This window comes from Pelobates fuscus, chromosome 2 (genome assembly GCF_036172605.1).
Source record: "Pelobates fuscus isolate aPelFus1 chromosome 2, aPelFus1.pri, whole genome shotgun sequence".
NCBI lineage: Eukaryota > Metazoa > Chordata > Amphibia > Anura > Pelobatidae > Pelobates > Pelobates fuscus.
The window spans coordinates 64,982,929-64,998,891 of record NC_086318.1 but is presented as its reverse complement, the minus strand read 5'-3'; the positions used below and the strand labels follow the sequence as shown (position 1 = coordinate 64,998,891).

The 15,963-nt window shown below is 38.0% G+C and overlaps 12 non-coding genes across 12 annotated transcripts; all 12 read right to left on the bottom strand.

Moving 5' to 3' along the window:
* Positions 1–1,011: 1,011 nt before the first annotated feature.
* On the bottom strand, positions 1,012–1,084 carry TRNAK-CUU (transfer RNA lysine (anticodon CUU)). The gene has a single exon. It is a non-coding gene; the product is annotated as a tRNA-Lys (tRNA).
* Positions 1,085–2,976: 1,892 nt separating this feature from the next.
* TRNAK-CUU (transfer RNA lysine (anticodon CUU)) lies at positions 2,977–3,049 on the bottom strand. Its single transcript has one exon. It is a non-coding gene; the product is annotated as a tRNA-Lys (tRNA).
* Positions 3,050–4,141: 1,092 nt separating this feature from the next.
* On the bottom strand, positions 4,142–4,214 carry TRNAK-CUU (transfer RNA lysine (anticodon CUU)). Its single transcript has one exon. It is a non-coding gene; the product is annotated as a tRNA-Lys (tRNA).
* A 1,134-nt stretch (positions 4,215–5,348) lies between these two features.
* On the bottom strand, positions 5,349–5,421 carry TRNAK-CUU (transfer RNA lysine (anticodon CUU)). Its single transcript has one exon. It is a non-coding gene; the product is annotated as a tRNA-Lys (tRNA).
* Positions 5,422–6,555: 1,134 nt separating this feature from the next.
* On the bottom strand, positions 6,556–6,628 carry TRNAK-CUU (transfer RNA lysine (anticodon CUU)). Its single transcript has one exon. It is a non-coding gene; the product is annotated as a tRNA-Lys (tRNA).
* Positions 6,629–7,720: 1,092 nt separating this feature from the next.
* Positions 7,721–7,793, bottom strand: TRNAK-CUU (transfer RNA lysine (anticodon CUU)). The gene has a single exon. It is a non-coding gene; the product is annotated as a tRNA-Lys (tRNA).
* Positions 7,794–8,927: 1,134 nt separating this feature from the next.
* Positions 8,928–9,000, bottom strand: TRNAK-CUU (transfer RNA lysine (anticodon CUU)). The gene has a single exon. It is a non-coding gene; the product is annotated as a tRNA-Lys (tRNA).
* A 1,134-nt stretch (positions 9,001–10,134) lies between these two features.
* On the bottom strand, positions 10,135–10,207 carry TRNAK-CUU (transfer RNA lysine (anticodon CUU)). Its single transcript has one exon. It is a non-coding gene; the product is annotated as a tRNA-Lys (tRNA).
* A 1,134-nt stretch (positions 10,208–11,341) lies between these two features.
* TRNAK-CUU (transfer RNA lysine (anticodon CUU)) lies at positions 11,342–11,414 on the bottom strand. The gene has a single exon. It is a non-coding gene; the product is annotated as a tRNA-Lys (tRNA).
* Positions 11,415–12,548: 1,134 nt separating this feature from the next.
* On the bottom strand, positions 12,549–12,621 carry TRNAK-CUU (transfer RNA lysine (anticodon CUU)). The gene has a single exon. It is a non-coding gene; the product is annotated as a tRNA-Lys (tRNA).
* Positions 12,622–13,755: 1,134 nt separating this feature from the next.
* TRNAK-CUU (transfer RNA lysine (anticodon CUU)) lies at positions 13,756–13,828 on the bottom strand. The gene has a single exon. It is a non-coding gene; the product is annotated as a tRNA-Lys (tRNA).
* Positions 13,829–14,815: 987 nt separating this feature from the next.
* On the bottom strand, positions 14,816–14,888 carry TRNAK-CUU (transfer RNA lysine (anticodon CUU)). The gene has a single exon. It is a non-coding gene; the product is annotated as a tRNA-Lys (tRNA).
* Positions 14,889–15,963: the final 1,075 nt, after the last annotated feature.

Genomic DNA, 15,963 nt, shown 5'->3' with positions numbered 1-15,963 from the left:
ACCCACGACCCTGAGATTAAGAGTATAATTCACCCTGTAATGAAAAGTCTTCAAGTCTGCATTCCGAGAGAGCTTTGCAGAAGCAAAGGGTGGACAGAGGGAAAGAGGGAACTCGCAAAGCTCTCTATCTTAATGTATGATATAAAATTTACCTTCTTAAACAAGAGAAAAATCATATCACTTTACCCTATAAGATTCAAGCAATCCACCCTGTAATGAAACGTCTCTAGGTTGGCATTCCTAGACTCGTAAAACAATCAGAAACAGTGAAGGATATAATGGGCCATAGTAGCTCTTGTTCCACAGTGAGATCTAGTTTTGATTTTAATCCCTTAGTTTCTGTCCAGGTGATAAGATTTGAAAATCTCCCCTTTTTGGGTCATAACGAGAAGTCTCCAAGTCTGCATTTCTAGAGTCGTAAAACAATTAGAAATGGTGAAGGAAATGATGGGCCATAGTAGCTCTTGTCCGACAGTGGGGTTTAATTTAGATTGTATTCAGTTAGACTGTGTCCAGTAACATGTGATTAGCATTGAAAACCTACCCCTTTTGGATTGTTTCATTTCTCCTGGCCTGATGGTGAAAGAGATCATAGACCCTAGTTGCTTATGTTGGAAGGTGAGATTTAGCTCCACTGAACCATATAAAGTTGCCTTCTTAAACAATGGCTTCATTGCTCTTATGGAAATAATATGACTTAATTCCTTATATTCTAAGGTAGCATTTTGTTAACATGTTCCCCTGCTAGGTTGTGTCCACTGGTTTATGGTTAGATTTGAAAATCTCCCTCTACTAAAATGTTTTGTAAGAATTCCTCAATCGTCTTACAACAATTAAATTGCTTGACACACTTTTCCAAAGAACTACACTCCTGTTTCTTCACCTTCTATGTTTTTCAAATATACAATCTGCTCTAATATATGGTGACTTTTATGATTCCCTAGGCCAAACGTAAACACCTTCCTTCTTTTTTTATTTTTTTCAATAAAGGAGACATAAAATTACATATCTCGCCCAACGTGGGGCTCGAACCCACGACCCTGAGATTAAGAGTCTCATGCTCTACCGACTGAGCTAGCCGGGCTGATTCCTACATGCGTTATGCTCTGACTTCGGATGCAAAGGGTGGATGGAGAGAGCTTGCAAAGCTCTCTATCTTGGTTTAACTATTTAATATAATATATAAATTTACCTTCTTAAACAAGAGAAAAATCAGATCACTTTACCCTATAGAACTCACCCTGTAATGAAAAGTCTTCAAGTCTGCATTCCGAGAGAGCTTTGCGGAAGCAAAGGGTGGACAGAGGGAAAGAGGGAACTCGCAAAGCTCTCTATCTTAATGTATGATATAAAATTTACCTTCTTAAACAAGAGAAAAATCATATCACTTTACCCTATAAGATTCAAGCAATCCACCCTGTAATGAAACGTCTCCAGGTTGGCATTCCTAGACTCGTAAAACAATCAGAAACAGTGAAGGATATAATGGGCCATATTAGCTCTTGTTCCACAGTGAGATCTAGTTTTGATTTTAATCCCTTAGTTTCTGTCCAGGTGATAAGATTTGAAAATCTCCCCTTTTTGGATCATAACGAGAAGTCTCCAAGTCTGCATTTCTAGAGTCGTAAAACAATTAGAAATGGTGAAGGAAATGATGGGCCATAGTAGCTCTTGTCTGACAGTGGGGTTTAATTTAGATTGTATTCAGTTAGACTGTGTCCAGTAACATGTGATTAGCATTGAAAACCTACCCCTTTTGGATTGTTTCATTTCTCCTGGCCTGATGGTGAAAGAGATCATAGACCCTAGTTGCTTATGTTGGAAGGTGAGATTTAGCTCCACTGAACCATATAAAGTTGCCTTCTTAAACAATGGCTTCATTGCTCTTATGGAAATAATATGACTTAATTCCTTATATTCTAAGGTAGCAATTTGTTAACACATCTCGCCCAACGTGGGGCTCGAACCCACGACCCTGAGATTAAGAGTATAATTCACCCTGTAATGAAAAGTCTTCAAGTCTGCATTCCGAGAGAGCTTTGCGGAAGCAAAGGGTGGACAGAGGGAAAGAGGGAACTCGCAAAGCTCTCTATCTTAATGTATGATATAAAATTTACCTTCTTAAACAAGAGAAAAATCATATCACTTTACCCTATAAGATTCAAGCAATCCACCCTGTAATGAAACGTCTCTAGGTTGGCATTCCTAGACTCGTAAAACAATCAGAAACAGTGAAGGATATAATGGGCCATAGTAGCTCTTGTTCCACAGTGAGATCTAGTTTTGATTTTAATCCCTTAGTTTCTGTCCAGGTGATAAGATTTGAAAATCTCCCCTTTTTGGATCATAACGAGAAGTCTCCAAGTCTGCATTTCTAGAGTCGTAAAACAATTAGAAATGGTGAAGGAAATGATGGGCCATAGTAGCTCTTGTCTGACAGTGGGGTTTAATTTAGATTGTATTCAGTTAGACTGTGTCCAGTAACATGTGATTAGCATTGAAAGCCTACCCCTTTTGGATTGTTTCATTTCTCCTGGCCTGATGGTGAAAGAGATCATAGACCCTAGTTGCTTATGTTGGAAGGTGAGATTTAGCTCCACTGAACCATATAAAGTTGCCTTCTTAAACAATGGCTTCATTGCTCTTATGGAAATAATATGACTTAATTCCTTATATTCTAAGGTAGCATTTTGTTAACATGTTCCCCTGCTAGGTTGTGTCCACTGGTTTATGGTTAGATTTGAAAATCTCCCTCTACTAAAATGTTTTGTAAGAATTCCTCAATCGTCTTACAACAATTAAATAGCTTGACACAATTTTCCAAAGAACTACACTCCTGTTTCTTCACCTTCTATGTTTTTCAAATATACAATCTGCTCTAATATATGGTGACTTTTATGATTCCCTAGGCCAAACGTAAGCACCTTCCTTCTTTTTTTATTTTTTTCAATAAAGGAGACATAAAATTACATATCTTGCCCAACGTGGGGCTCGAACCCACGACCCTGAGATTAAGAGTCTCATGCTCTACCGACTGAGCTAGCCGGGCTGATTCCTACATGCATTATGCTCTGACTTCGGATGCAAAGGGTGGATGGAGAGAGCTTGCAAAGCTCTCTATCTTGGTTTAACTATTTAATATAATATATAAATTTACCTTCTTAAACAAGAGAAAAATCAGATCACTTTACCCTATAGAACTCACCCTGGAAGCAAAGGGTGGACAGAGGGAAAGAGGGAACTCGCAAAGCTCTCTATCTTAATGTATGATATAAAATTTACCTTCTTAAACAAGAGAAAAATCATATCACTTTACCCTATAAGATTCAAGCAATCCACCCTGTAATGAAACGTCTCCAGGTTGGCATTCCTAGACTCGTAAAACAATCAGAAACAGTGAAGGATATAATGGGCCATAGTAGCTCTTGTTCCACAGTGAGATCTAGTTTTGATTTTAATCCCTTAGTTTCTGTCCAGGTGATAAGATTTGAAAATCTCCCCTTTTTGGATCATAACGAGAAGTCTCCAAGTCTGCATTTCTAGAGTCGTAAAACAATTAGAAATGGTGAAGGAAATGATGGGCCATAGTAGCTCTTGTCCGACAGTGGGGTTTAATTTAGATTGTATTCAGTTAGACTGTGTCCAGTAACATGTGATTAGCATTGAAAACCTACCCCTTTTGGATTGTTTCATTTCTCCTGGCCTGATGGTGAAAGAGATCATAGACCCTAGTTGCTTATGTTGGAAGGCGAGATTTAGCTCCACTGAACCATATAAAGTTGCCTTCTTAAACAATGGCTTCATTGCTCTTATGGAAATAATATGACTTAATTCCTTATATTCTAAGGTAGCATTTTGTTAACATGTTCCCCTGCTAGGTTGTGTCCACTGGTTTATGGTTAGATTTGAAAATCTCCCTCTACTAAAATGTTTTGTAAGAATTCCTCAATCGTCTTACAACAATTAAATTGCTTGACACACTTTTCCAAAGAACTACACTCCTGTTTCTTCACCTTCTATGTTTTTCAAATATACAATCTGCTCTAATATATGGTGACTTTTATGATTCCCTAGGCCAAACGTAAACACCTTCCTTCTTTTTTTATTTTTTTCAATAAAGGAGACATAAAATTACATATCTCGCCCAACGTGGGGCTCGAACCCACGACCCTGAGATTAAGAGTCTCATGCTCTACCGACTGAGCTAGCCGGGCTGATTCCTACATGCGTTATGCTCTGACTTCGGATGCAAAGGGTGGATGGAGAGAGCTTGCAAAGCTCTCTATCTTGGTTTAACTATTTAATATAATATATAAATTTACCTTCTTAAACAAGAGAAAAATCAGATCACTTTACCCTATAGAACTCACCCTGTAATGAAAAGTCTTCAAGTCTGCATTCCGAGAGAGCTTTGCGGAAGCAAAGGGTGGACAGAGGGAAAGAGGGAACTCGCAAAGCTCTCTATCTTAATGTATGATATAAAATTTACCTTCTTAAACAAGAGAAAAATCATATCACTTTACCCTATAAGATTCAAGCAATCCACCCTGTAATGAAACGTCTCCAGGTTGGCATTCCTAGACTCGTAAAACAATCAGAAACAGTGAAGGATATAATGGGCCATAGTAGCTCTTGTTCCACAGTGAGATCTAGTTTTGATTTTAATCCCTTAGTTTCTGTCCAGGTGATAAGATTTGAAAATCTCCCCTTTTTGGATCATAACGAGAAGTCTCCAAGTCTGCATTTCTAGAGTCGTAAAACAATTAGAAATGGTGAAGGAAATGATGGGCCATAGTAGCTCTTGTCCGACAGTGGGGTTTAATTTAGATTGTATTCAGTTAGACTGTGTCCAGTAACATGTGATTAGCATTGAAAACCTACCCCTTTTGGATTGTTTCATTTCTCCTGGCCTGATGGTGAAAGAGATCATAGACCCTAGTTGCTTATGTTGGAAGGTGAGATTTAGCTCCACTGAACCATATAAAGTTGCCTTCTTAAACAATGGCTTCATTGCTCTTATGGAAATAATATGACTTAATTCCTTATATTCTAAGGTAGCATTTTGTTAACATGTTCCCCTGCTAGGTTGTGTCCACTGGTTTATGGTTAGATTTGAAAATCTCCCTCTACTAAAATGTTTTGTAAGAATTCCTCAATCGTCTTACAACAATTAAATTGCTTGACACACTTTTCCAAAGAACTACACTCCTATTTCTTCACCTTCTATGTTTTTCAAATATACAATCTGCTCTAATATATGGTGACTTTTATGATTCCCTAGGCCAAACGTAAACACCTTCCTTCTTTTTTTATTTTTTTCAATAAAGGAGACATAAAATTACATATCTCGCCCAACGTGGGGCTCGAACCCACGACCCTGAGATTAAGAGTCTCATGCTCTACCGACTGAGCTAGCCGGGCTGATTCTTACATGCGTTATGCTCTGACTTCGGATGCAAAGGGTGGATGGAGAGAGCTTGCAAAGCTCTCTATCTTGGTTTAACTATTTAATATAATATATAAATTTACCTTCTTAAACAAGAGAAAAATCAGATCACTTTACCCTATAGAACTCACCCTGTAATGAAAAGTCTTCAAGTCTGCATTCCGAGAGAGCTTTGCGGAAGCAAAGGGTGGACAGAGGGAAAGAGGGAACTCGCAAAGCTCTCTATCTTAATGTATGATATAAAATTTACCTTCTTAAACAAGAGAAAAATCATATCACTTTACCCTATAAGATTCAAGCAATCCACCCTGTAATGAAACGTCTCCAGGTTGGCATTCCTAGACTCGTAAAACAATCAGAAACAGTGAAGGATATAATGGGCCATAGTAGCTCTTGTTCCACAGTGAGATCTAGTTTTGATTTTAATCCCTTAGTTTCTGTCCAGGTGATAAGATTTGAAAATCTCCCCTTTTTGGATCATAACGAGAAGTCTCCAAGTCTGCATTTCTAGAGTCGTAAAACAATTAGAAATGGTGAAGGAAATGATGGGCCATAGTAGCTCTTGTCTGACAGTGGGGTTTAATTTAGATTGTATTCAGTTAGACTGTGTCCAGTAACATGTGATTAGCATTGAAAACCTACCCCTTTTGGATTGTTTCATTTCTCCTGGCCTGATGGTGAAAGAGATCATAGACCCTAGTTGCTTATGTTGGAAGGTGAGATTTAGCTCCACTGAACCATATAAAGTTGCCTTCTTAAACAATGGCTTCATTGCTCTTATGGAAATAATATGACTTAATTCCTTATATTCTAAGGTAGCATTTTGTTAACATGTTCCCCTGCTAGGTTGTGTCCACTGGTTTATGGTTAGATTTGAAAATCTCCCTCTACTAAAATGTTTTGTAAGAATTCCTCAATCGTCTTACAACAATTAAATTGCTTGACACACTTTTCCAAAGAACTACACTCCTGTTTCTTCACCTTCTATGTTTTTCAAATATACAATCTGCTCTAATATATGGTGACTTTTATGATTCCCTAGGCCAAACGTAAGCACCTTCCTTCTTTTTTTATTTTTTTCAATAAAGGAGACATAAAATTACATATCTCGCCCAACGTGGGGCTCGAACCCACGACCCTGAGATTAAGAGTCTCATGCTCTACCGACTGAGCTAGCCGGGCTGATTCCTACATGCATTATGCTCTGACTTCGGATGCAAAGGGTGGATGGAGAGAGCTTGCAAAGCTCTCTATCTTGGTTTAACTATTTAATATAATATATAAATTTACCTTCTTAAACAAGAGAAAAATCAGATCACTTTACCCTATAGAACTCACCCTGGAAGCAAAGGGTGGACAGAGGGAAAGAGGGAACTCGCAAAGCTCTCTATCTTAATGTATGATATAAAATTTACCTTCTTAAACAAGAGAAAAATCATATCACTTTACCCTATAAGATTCAAGCAATCGACCCTGTAATGAAACGTCTCCAGGTTGGCATTCCTAGACTCGTAAAACAATCAGAAACAGTGAAGGATATAATGGGCCATAGTAGCTCTTGTTCCACAGTGAGATCTAGTTTTGATTTTAATCCCTTAGTTTCTGTCCAGGTGATAAGATTTGAAAATCTCCCCTTTTTGGATCATAACGAGAAGTCTCCAAGTCTGCATTTCTAGAGTCGTAAAACAATTAGAAATGGTGAAGGAAATGATGGGCCATAGTAGCTCTTGTCCGACAGTGGGGTTTAATTTAGATTGTATTCAGTTAGACTGTGTCCAGTAACATGTGATTAGCATTGAAAACCTACCCCTTTTGGATTGTTTCATTTCTCCTGGCCTGATGGTGAAAGAGATCATAGACCCTAGTTGCTTATGTTGGAAGGTGAGATTTAGCTCCACTGAACCATATAAAGTTGCCTTCTTAAACAATGGCTTCATTGCTCTTATGGAAATAATATGACTTAATTCCTTATATTCTAAGGTAGCATTTTGTTAACATGTTCCCCTGCTAGGTTGTGTCCACTGGTTTATGGTTAGATTTGAAAATCTCACTCTACTAAAATGTTTTGTAAGAATTCCTCAATCGTCTTACAACAATTAAATTGCTTGACACACTTTTCCAAAGAACTACACTCCTGTTTCTTCACCTTCTATGTTTTTCAAATATACAATCTGCTCTAATATATGGTGACTTTTATGATTCCCTAGGCCAAACGTAAGCACCTTCCTTCTTTTTTTATTTTTTTCAATAAAGGAGACATAAAATTACATATCTCGCCCAACGTGGGGCTCGAACCCACAACCCTGAGATTAAGAGTCTCATGCTCTACCGACTGAGCTAGCCGGGCTGATTCCTACATGCATTATGCTCTGACTTCGGATGCAAAGGGTGGATGGAGAGAGCTTGCAAAGCTCTCTATCTTGGTTTAACTATTTAATATAATATATAAATTTACCTTCTTAAACAAGAGAAAAATCAGATCACTTTACCCTATAGAACTCACCCTGTAATGAAACGTCTTCAAGTCTGCATTCCGAGAGAGCTTTGCGGAAGCAAAGGGTGGACAGAGGGAAAGAGGGAACTCGCAAAGCTCTCTATCTTAATGTATGATATAAAATTTACCTTCTTAAACAAGAGAAAAATCATATCACTTTACCCTATAAGATTCAAGCAATCCACCCTGTAATGAAACGTCTCCAGGTTGGCATTCCTAGACTCGTAAAACAATCAGAAACAGTGAAGGATATAATGGGCCATAGTAGCTCTTGTTCCACAGTGAGATCTAGTTTTGATTTTAATCCCTTAGTTTCTGTCCAGGTGATAAGATTTGAAAATCTCCCCTTTTTGGATCATAACGAGAAGTCTCCAAGTCTGCATTTCTAGAGTCGTAAAACAATTAGAAATGGTGAAGGAAATGATGGGCCATAGTAGCTCTTGTCTGACAGTGGGGTTTAATTTAGATTGTATTCAGTTAGACTGTGTCCAGTAACATGTGATTAGCATTGAAAACCTACCCCTTTTGGATTGTTTCATTTCTCCTGGCCTGATGGTGAAAGAGATCATAGACCCTAGTTGCTTATGTTGGAAGGTGAGATTTAGCTCCACTGAACCATATAAAGTTGCCTTCTTAAACAATGGCTTCATTGCTCTTATGGAAATAATATGACTTAATTCCTTATATTCTAAGGTAGCATTTTGTTAACATGTTCCCCTGCTAGGTTGTGTCCACTGGTTTATGGTTAGATTTGAAAATCTCCCTCTACTAAAATGTTTTGTAAGAATTCCTCAATCGTCTTACAACAATTAAATAGCTTGACACAATTTTCCAAAGAACTACACTCCTGTTTCTTCACCTTCTATGTTTTTCAAATATACAATCTGCTCTAATATATGGTGACTTTTATGATTCCCTAGGCCAAACGTAAGCACCTTCCTTCTTTTTTTATTTTTTTCAATAAAGGAGACATAAAATTACATATCTTGCCCAACGTGGGGCTCGAACCCACAACCCTGAGATTAAGAGTCTCATGCTCTACCGACTGAGCTAGCCGGGCTGATTCCTACATGCGTTATGCTCTGACTTCGGATGCAAAGGGTGGATGGAGAGAGCTTGCAAAGCTCTCTATCTTGGTTTAACTATTTAATATAATATATAAATTTACCTTCTTAAACAAGAGAAAAATCAGATCACTTTACCCTATAGAACTCACCCTGTAATGAAAAGTCTTCAAGTCTGCATTCCGAGAGAGCTTTGCGGAAGCAAAGGGTGGACAGAGGGAAAGAGGGAACTCGCAAAGCTCTCTATCTTAATGTATGATATAAAATTTACCTTCTTAAACAAGAGAAAAATCATATCACTTTACCCTATAAGATTCAAGCAATCCACCCTGTAATGAAACGTCTCCAGGTTGGCATTCCTAGACTCGTAAAACAATCAGAAACAGTGAAGGATATCATGGGCCATAGTAGCTCTTGTTCCACAGTGAGATCTAGTTTTGATTTTAATCCCTTAGTTTCTGTCCAGGTGATAAGATTTGAAAATCTCCCCTTTTTGGATCATAACGAGAAGTCTCCAAGTCTGCATTTCTCGAGTCGTAAAACAATTAGAAATGGTGAAGGAAATGATGGGCCATAGTAGCTCTTGTCTGACAGTGGGGTTTAATTTAGATTGTATTCAGTTAGACTGTGTCCAGTAACATGTGATTATCATTGAAAACCTACCCCTTTTGGATTGTTTCATTTCTCCTGGCCTGATGGTGAAAGAGATCATAGACCCTAGTTGCTTATGTTGGAAGGTGAGATTTAGCTCCACTGAACCATATAAAGTTGCCTTCTTAAACAATGGCTTCATTGCTCTTATGGAAATAATATGACTTAATTCCTTATATTCTAAGGTAGCATTTTGTTAACATGTTCCCCTGCTAGGTTGTGTCCACTGGTTTATGGTTAGATTTGAAAATCTCCCTCTACTAAAATGTTTTGTAAGAATTCCTCAATCGTCTTACAACAATTAAATTGCTTGACACACTTTTCCAAAGAACTACACTCCTGTTTCTTCACCTTCTATGTTTTTCAAATATACAATCTGCTCTAATATATGGTGACTTTTATGATTCCCTAGGCCAAACGTAAGCACCTTCCTTCTTTTTTTATTTTTTTCAATAAAGGAGACATAAAATTACATATCTCGCCCAACGTGGGGCTCGAACCCACGACCCTGAGATTAAGAGTCTCATGCTCTACCGACTGAGCTAGCCGGGCTGATTCCTACATGCATTATGCTCTGACTTCGGATGCAAAGGGTGGAAGGAGAGAGGTTGCAAAGCTCTCTATCTTGGTTTAACTATTTAATATAATATATAAATTTACCTTCTTAAACAAGAGAAAAATCAGATCACTTTACCCTATAGAACTCACCCTGTAATGAAAAGTCTTCAAGTCTGCATTCCGAGAGAGCTTTGCGGAAGCAAAGGGTGGACAGAGGGAAAGAGGGAACTCGCAAAGCTCTCTATCTTAATGTATGATATAAAATTTACCTTCTTAAACAAGAGAAAAATCATATCACTTTACCCTATAAGATTCAAGCAATCGACCCTGTAATGAAACGTCTCCAGGTTGGCATTCCTAGACTCGTAAAACAATCAGAAACAGTGAAGGATATAATGGGCCATAGTAGCTCTTGTTCCACAGTGAGATCTAGTTTTGATTTTAATCCCTTAGTTTCTGTCCAGGTGATAAGATTTGAAAATCTCCCCTTTTTGGATCATAACGAGAAGTCTCCAAGTCTGCATTTCTAGAGTCGTAAAACAATTAGAAATGGTGAAGGAAATGATGGGCCATAGTAGCTCTTGTCCGACAGTGGGGTTTAATTTAGATTGTATTCAGTTAGACTGTGTCCAGTAACATGTGATTAGCATTGAAAACCTACCCCTTTTGGATTGTTTCATTTCTCCTGGCCTGATGGTGAAAGAGATCATAGACCCTAGTTGCTTATGTTGGAAGGTGAGATTTAGCTCCACTGAACCATATAAAGTTGCCTTCTTAAACAATGGCTTCATTGCTCTTATGGAAATAATATGACTTAATTCCTTATATTCTAAGGTAGCATTTTGTTAACATGTTCCCCTGCTAGGTTGTGTCCACTGGTTTATGGTTAGATTTGAAAATCTCCCTCTACTAAAATGTTTTGTAAGAATTCCTCAATCGTCTTACAACAATTAAATTGCTTGACACACTTTTCCAAAGAACTACACTCCTGTTTCTTCACCTTCTATGTTTTTCAAATATACAATCTGCTCTAATATATGGTGACTTTTATGATTCCCTAGGCCAAACGTAAACACCTTCCTTCTTTTTTTATTTTTTTCAATAAAGGAGACATAAAATTACATATCTCGCCCAACGTGGGGCTCGAACCCACGACCCTGAGATTAAGAGTCTCATGCTCTACCGACTGAGCTAGCCGGGCTGATTCCTACATGCATTATGCTCTGACTTCGGATGCAAAGGGTGGATGGAGAGAGCTTGCAAAGCTCTCTATCTTGGTTTAACTATTTAATATAATATATAAATTTACCTTCTTAAACAAGAGAAAAATCAGATCACTTTACCCTATAGAACTCACCCTGTAATGAAAAGTCTTCAAGTCTGCATTCCGAGAGAGCTTTGCGGAAGCAAAGGGTGGACAGAGGGAAAGAGGGAACTCGCAAAGCTCTCTATCTTAATGTATGATATAAAATTTACCTTCTTAAACAAGAGAAAAATCATATCACTTTACCCTATAAGATTCAAGCAATCCACCCTGTAATGAAACGTCTCCAGGTTGGCATTCCTAGACTCGTAAAACAATCAGAAACAGTGAAGGATATAATGGGCCATAGTAGCTCTTGTTCCACAGTGAGATCTAGTTTTGATTTTAATCCCTTAGTTTCTGTCCAGGTGATAAGATTTGAAAATCTCCCCTTTTTGGATCATAACGAGAAGTCTCCAAGTCTGCATTTCTAGAGTCGTAAAACAATTAGAAATGGTGAAGGAAATGATGGGCCATAGTAGCTCTTGTCTGACAGTGGGGTTTAATTTAGATTGTATTCAGTTAGACTGTGTCCAGTAACATGTGATTAGCATTGAAAACCTACCCCTTTTGGATTGTTTCATTTCTCCTGGCCTGATGGTGAAAGAGATCATAGACCCTAGTTGCTTATGTTGGAAGGTGAGATTTAGCTCCACTGAACCATATAAAGTTGCCTTCTTAAACAATGGCTTCATTGCTCTTATGGAAATAATATGACTTAATTCCTTATATTCTAAGGTAGCATTTTGTTAACATGTTCCCCTGCTAGGTTGTGTCCACTGGTTTATGGTTAGATTTGAAAATCTCCCTCTACTAAAATGTTTTGTAAGAATTCCTCAATCGTCTTACAACAATTAAATAGCTTGACACAATTTTCCAAAGAACTACACTCCTGTTTCTTCACCTTCTATGTTTTTCAAATATACAATCTGCTCTAATATATGGTGACTTTTATGATTCCCTAGGCCAAACGTAAGCACCTTCCTTCTTTTTTTATTTTTTTCAATAAAGGAGACATAAAATTACATATCTTGCCCAACGTGGGGCTCGAACCCACGACCCTGAGATTAAGAGTCTCATGCTCTACCGACTGAGCTAGCCGGGCTGATTCCTACATGCGTTATGCTCTGACTTCGGATGCAAAGGGTGGATGGAGAGAGCTTGCAAAGCTCTCTATCTTGGTTTAACTATTTAATATAATATATAAATTTACCTTCTTAAACAAGAGAAAAATCAGATCACTTTACCCTATAGAACTCACCCTGTAATGAAAAGTCTTCAAGTCTGCATTCCGAGAGAGCTTTGCGGAAGCAAAGGGTGGACAGAGGGAAAGAGGGAACTCGCAAAGCTCTCTATCTTAATGTATGATATAAAATTTACCTTCTTAAACAAGAGAAAAATCATATCACTTTACCCTATAAGATTCAAGCAATCCAACCTGTAATGAAACGTCTCCAGGTTGGCATTCCTAGACTCGTAAAACAATCAGAAACAGTGAAGGATATAATGGGCCATAGTAGCTCTTGTTCCACAGTGAGATCTAGTTTTGATTTTAATCCCTTAGTTTCTGTCCAGGTGATAAGATTTGAAAATCTCCCCTTTTTGGATCATAACGAGAAGTCTCCAAGTCTGCATTTCTAGAGTCGTAAAACAATTAGAAATGGTGAAGGAAATGATGGGCCATAGTAGCTCTTGTCTGACAGTGGGGTTTAATTTAGATTGTATTCAGTTAGACTGTGTCCAGTAACATGTGATTAGCATTGAAAACCTACCCCTTTTGGATTGTTTCATTTCTCCTGGCCTGATGGTGAAAGAGATCATAGACCCTAGTTGCTTATGTTGGAAGGTGAGATTTAGCTCCACTGAACCATATAAAGTTGCCTTCTAAAACAATGGCTTCATTGCTCTTATGGAAATAATATGACTTAATTCCTTATATTCTAAGGTAGAATTTTGTTAACATGTTCCCCTGCTAGGTTGTGTCCACTGGTTTATGGTTAGATTTGAAAATGTCCCTCTACTAAAATGTTTTGTAAGAATTCCTCAATCGTCTTACAACAATTAAATTGCTTGACACACTTTTCCAAAGAACTACACTCCTGTTTCTTCACCTTCTATGTTTTTCAAATATACAATCTGCTCTAATATATGGTGACTTTTATGATTCCCTAGGCCAAACGTAAGCACCTTCCTTCTTTTTTTATTTTTTTCAATAAAGGAGACATAAAATTACATATCTTGCCCAACGTGGGGCTCGAACCCACGACCCTGAGATTAAGAGTCTCATGCTCTACCGACTGAGCTAGCCGGGCTGATTCCTACATGCATTATGCTCTGACTTCGGATGCAAAGGGTGGATGGAGAGAGCTTGCAAAGGGTGGACAGAGGGAAAGAGGGAACTCGCAAAGCTCTCTATCTTAATGTATGATATAAAATTTACCTTCTTAAACAAGAGAAAAATCATATCACTTTACCCTATAAGATTCAAGCAATCCACCCTGTAATGAAACGTCTCCAGGTTGGCATTCCTAGACTCGTAAAACAATCAGAAACAGTGAAGGATATAATGGGCCATAGTAGCTCTTGTTCCACAGTGAGATCTAGTTTTGATTTTAATCCCTTAGTTTCTGTCCAGGTGATAAGATTTGAAAATCTCCCCTTTTTGGATCATAACGAGAAGTCTCCAAGTCTGCATTTCTCGAGTCGTAAAACAATTAGAAATGGTGAAGGAAATGATGGGCCATAGTAGCTCTTGTCTGACAGTGGGGTTTAATTTAGATTGTATTCAGTTAGACTGTGTCCAGTAACATGTGATTATCATTGAAAACCTACCCCTTTTGGATTGTTTCATTTCTCCTGGCCTGATGGTGAAAGAGATCATAGACCCTAGTTGCTTATGTTGGAAGGTGAGATTTAGCTCCACTGAACCATATAAAGTTGCCTTCTTAAACAATGGCTTCATTGCTCTTATGGAAATAATATGACTTAATTCCTTATATTCTAAGGTAGCATTTTGTTAACATGTTCCCCTGCTAGGTTGTGTCCACTGGTTTATGGTTAGATTTGAAAATCTCCCTCTACTAAAATGTTTTGTAAGAATTCCTCAATCGTCTTACAACAATTAAATTGCTTGACACACTTTTCCAAAGAACTACACTCCTGTTTCTTCACCTTCTATGTTTTTCAAATATACAATCTGCTCTAATATATGGTGACTTTTATGATTCCCTAGGCCAAACGTAAGCACCTTCCTTCTTTTTTTATTTTTTTCAATAAAGGAGACATAAAATTACATATCTCGCCCAACGTGGGGCTCGAACCCACGACCCTGAGATTAAGAGTCTCATGCTCTACCGACTGAGCTAGCCGGGCTGATTCCTACATGCATTATGCTCTGACTTCGGATGCAAAGGGTGGAAGGAGAGAGGTTGCAAAGCTCTCTATCTTGGTTTAACTATTTAATATAATATATAAATTTACCTTCTTAAACAAGAGAAAAATCAGATCACTTTACCCTATAGAACTCACCCTGTAATGAAAAGTCTTCAAGTCTGCATTCCGAGAGAGCTTTGCGGAAGCAAAGGGTGGACAGAGGGAAAGAGGGAACTCGCAAAGCTCTCTATCTTAATGTATGATATAAAATTTACCTTCTTAAACAAGAGAAAAATCATATCACTTTACCCTATAAGATTCAAGCAATCCACCCTGTAATGAAACGTCTCCAGGTTGGCATTCCTAGACTCGTAAAACAATCAGAAACAGTGAAGGATATAATGGGCCATAGTAGCTCTTGTTCCACAGTGAGATCTAGTTTTGATTTTAATCCCTTAGTTTCTGTCCAGGTGATAAGATTTGAAAATCTCCCCTTTTTGGATCATAACGAGAAGTCTCCAAGTCTGCATTTCTAGAGTCGTAAAACAATTAGAAATGGTGAAGGAAATGATGGGCCATAGTAGCTCTTGTCTGACAGTGGGGTTTAATTTAGATTGTATTCAGTTAGACTGTGTCCAGTAACATGTGATTAGCATTGAAAACCTACCCCTTTTGGATTGTTTCATTTCTCCTGGCCTGATGGTGAAACAGATCATAGACCCTAGTTGCTTATGTTGGAAGGTGAGATTTAGCTCCACTGAACCATATAAAGTTGCCTTCTTAAACAATGGCTTCATTGCTCTTATGGAAATAATATGACTTAATTCCTTATATTCTAAGGTAGAATTTTGTTAACATGTTCCCCTGCTAGGTTGTGTCCACTGGTTTATGGTTAGATTTGAAAATGTCCCTCTACTAAAATGTTTTGTAAGAATTCCTCAATCGTCTTACAACAATTAAATTGCTTGACACACTTTTCCAAAGAACTACACTCCTGTTTCTTCACCTTCTATGTTTTTCAAATATACAATCTGCTCTAATATATGGTGACTTTTATGATTCCCTAGGCCAAACG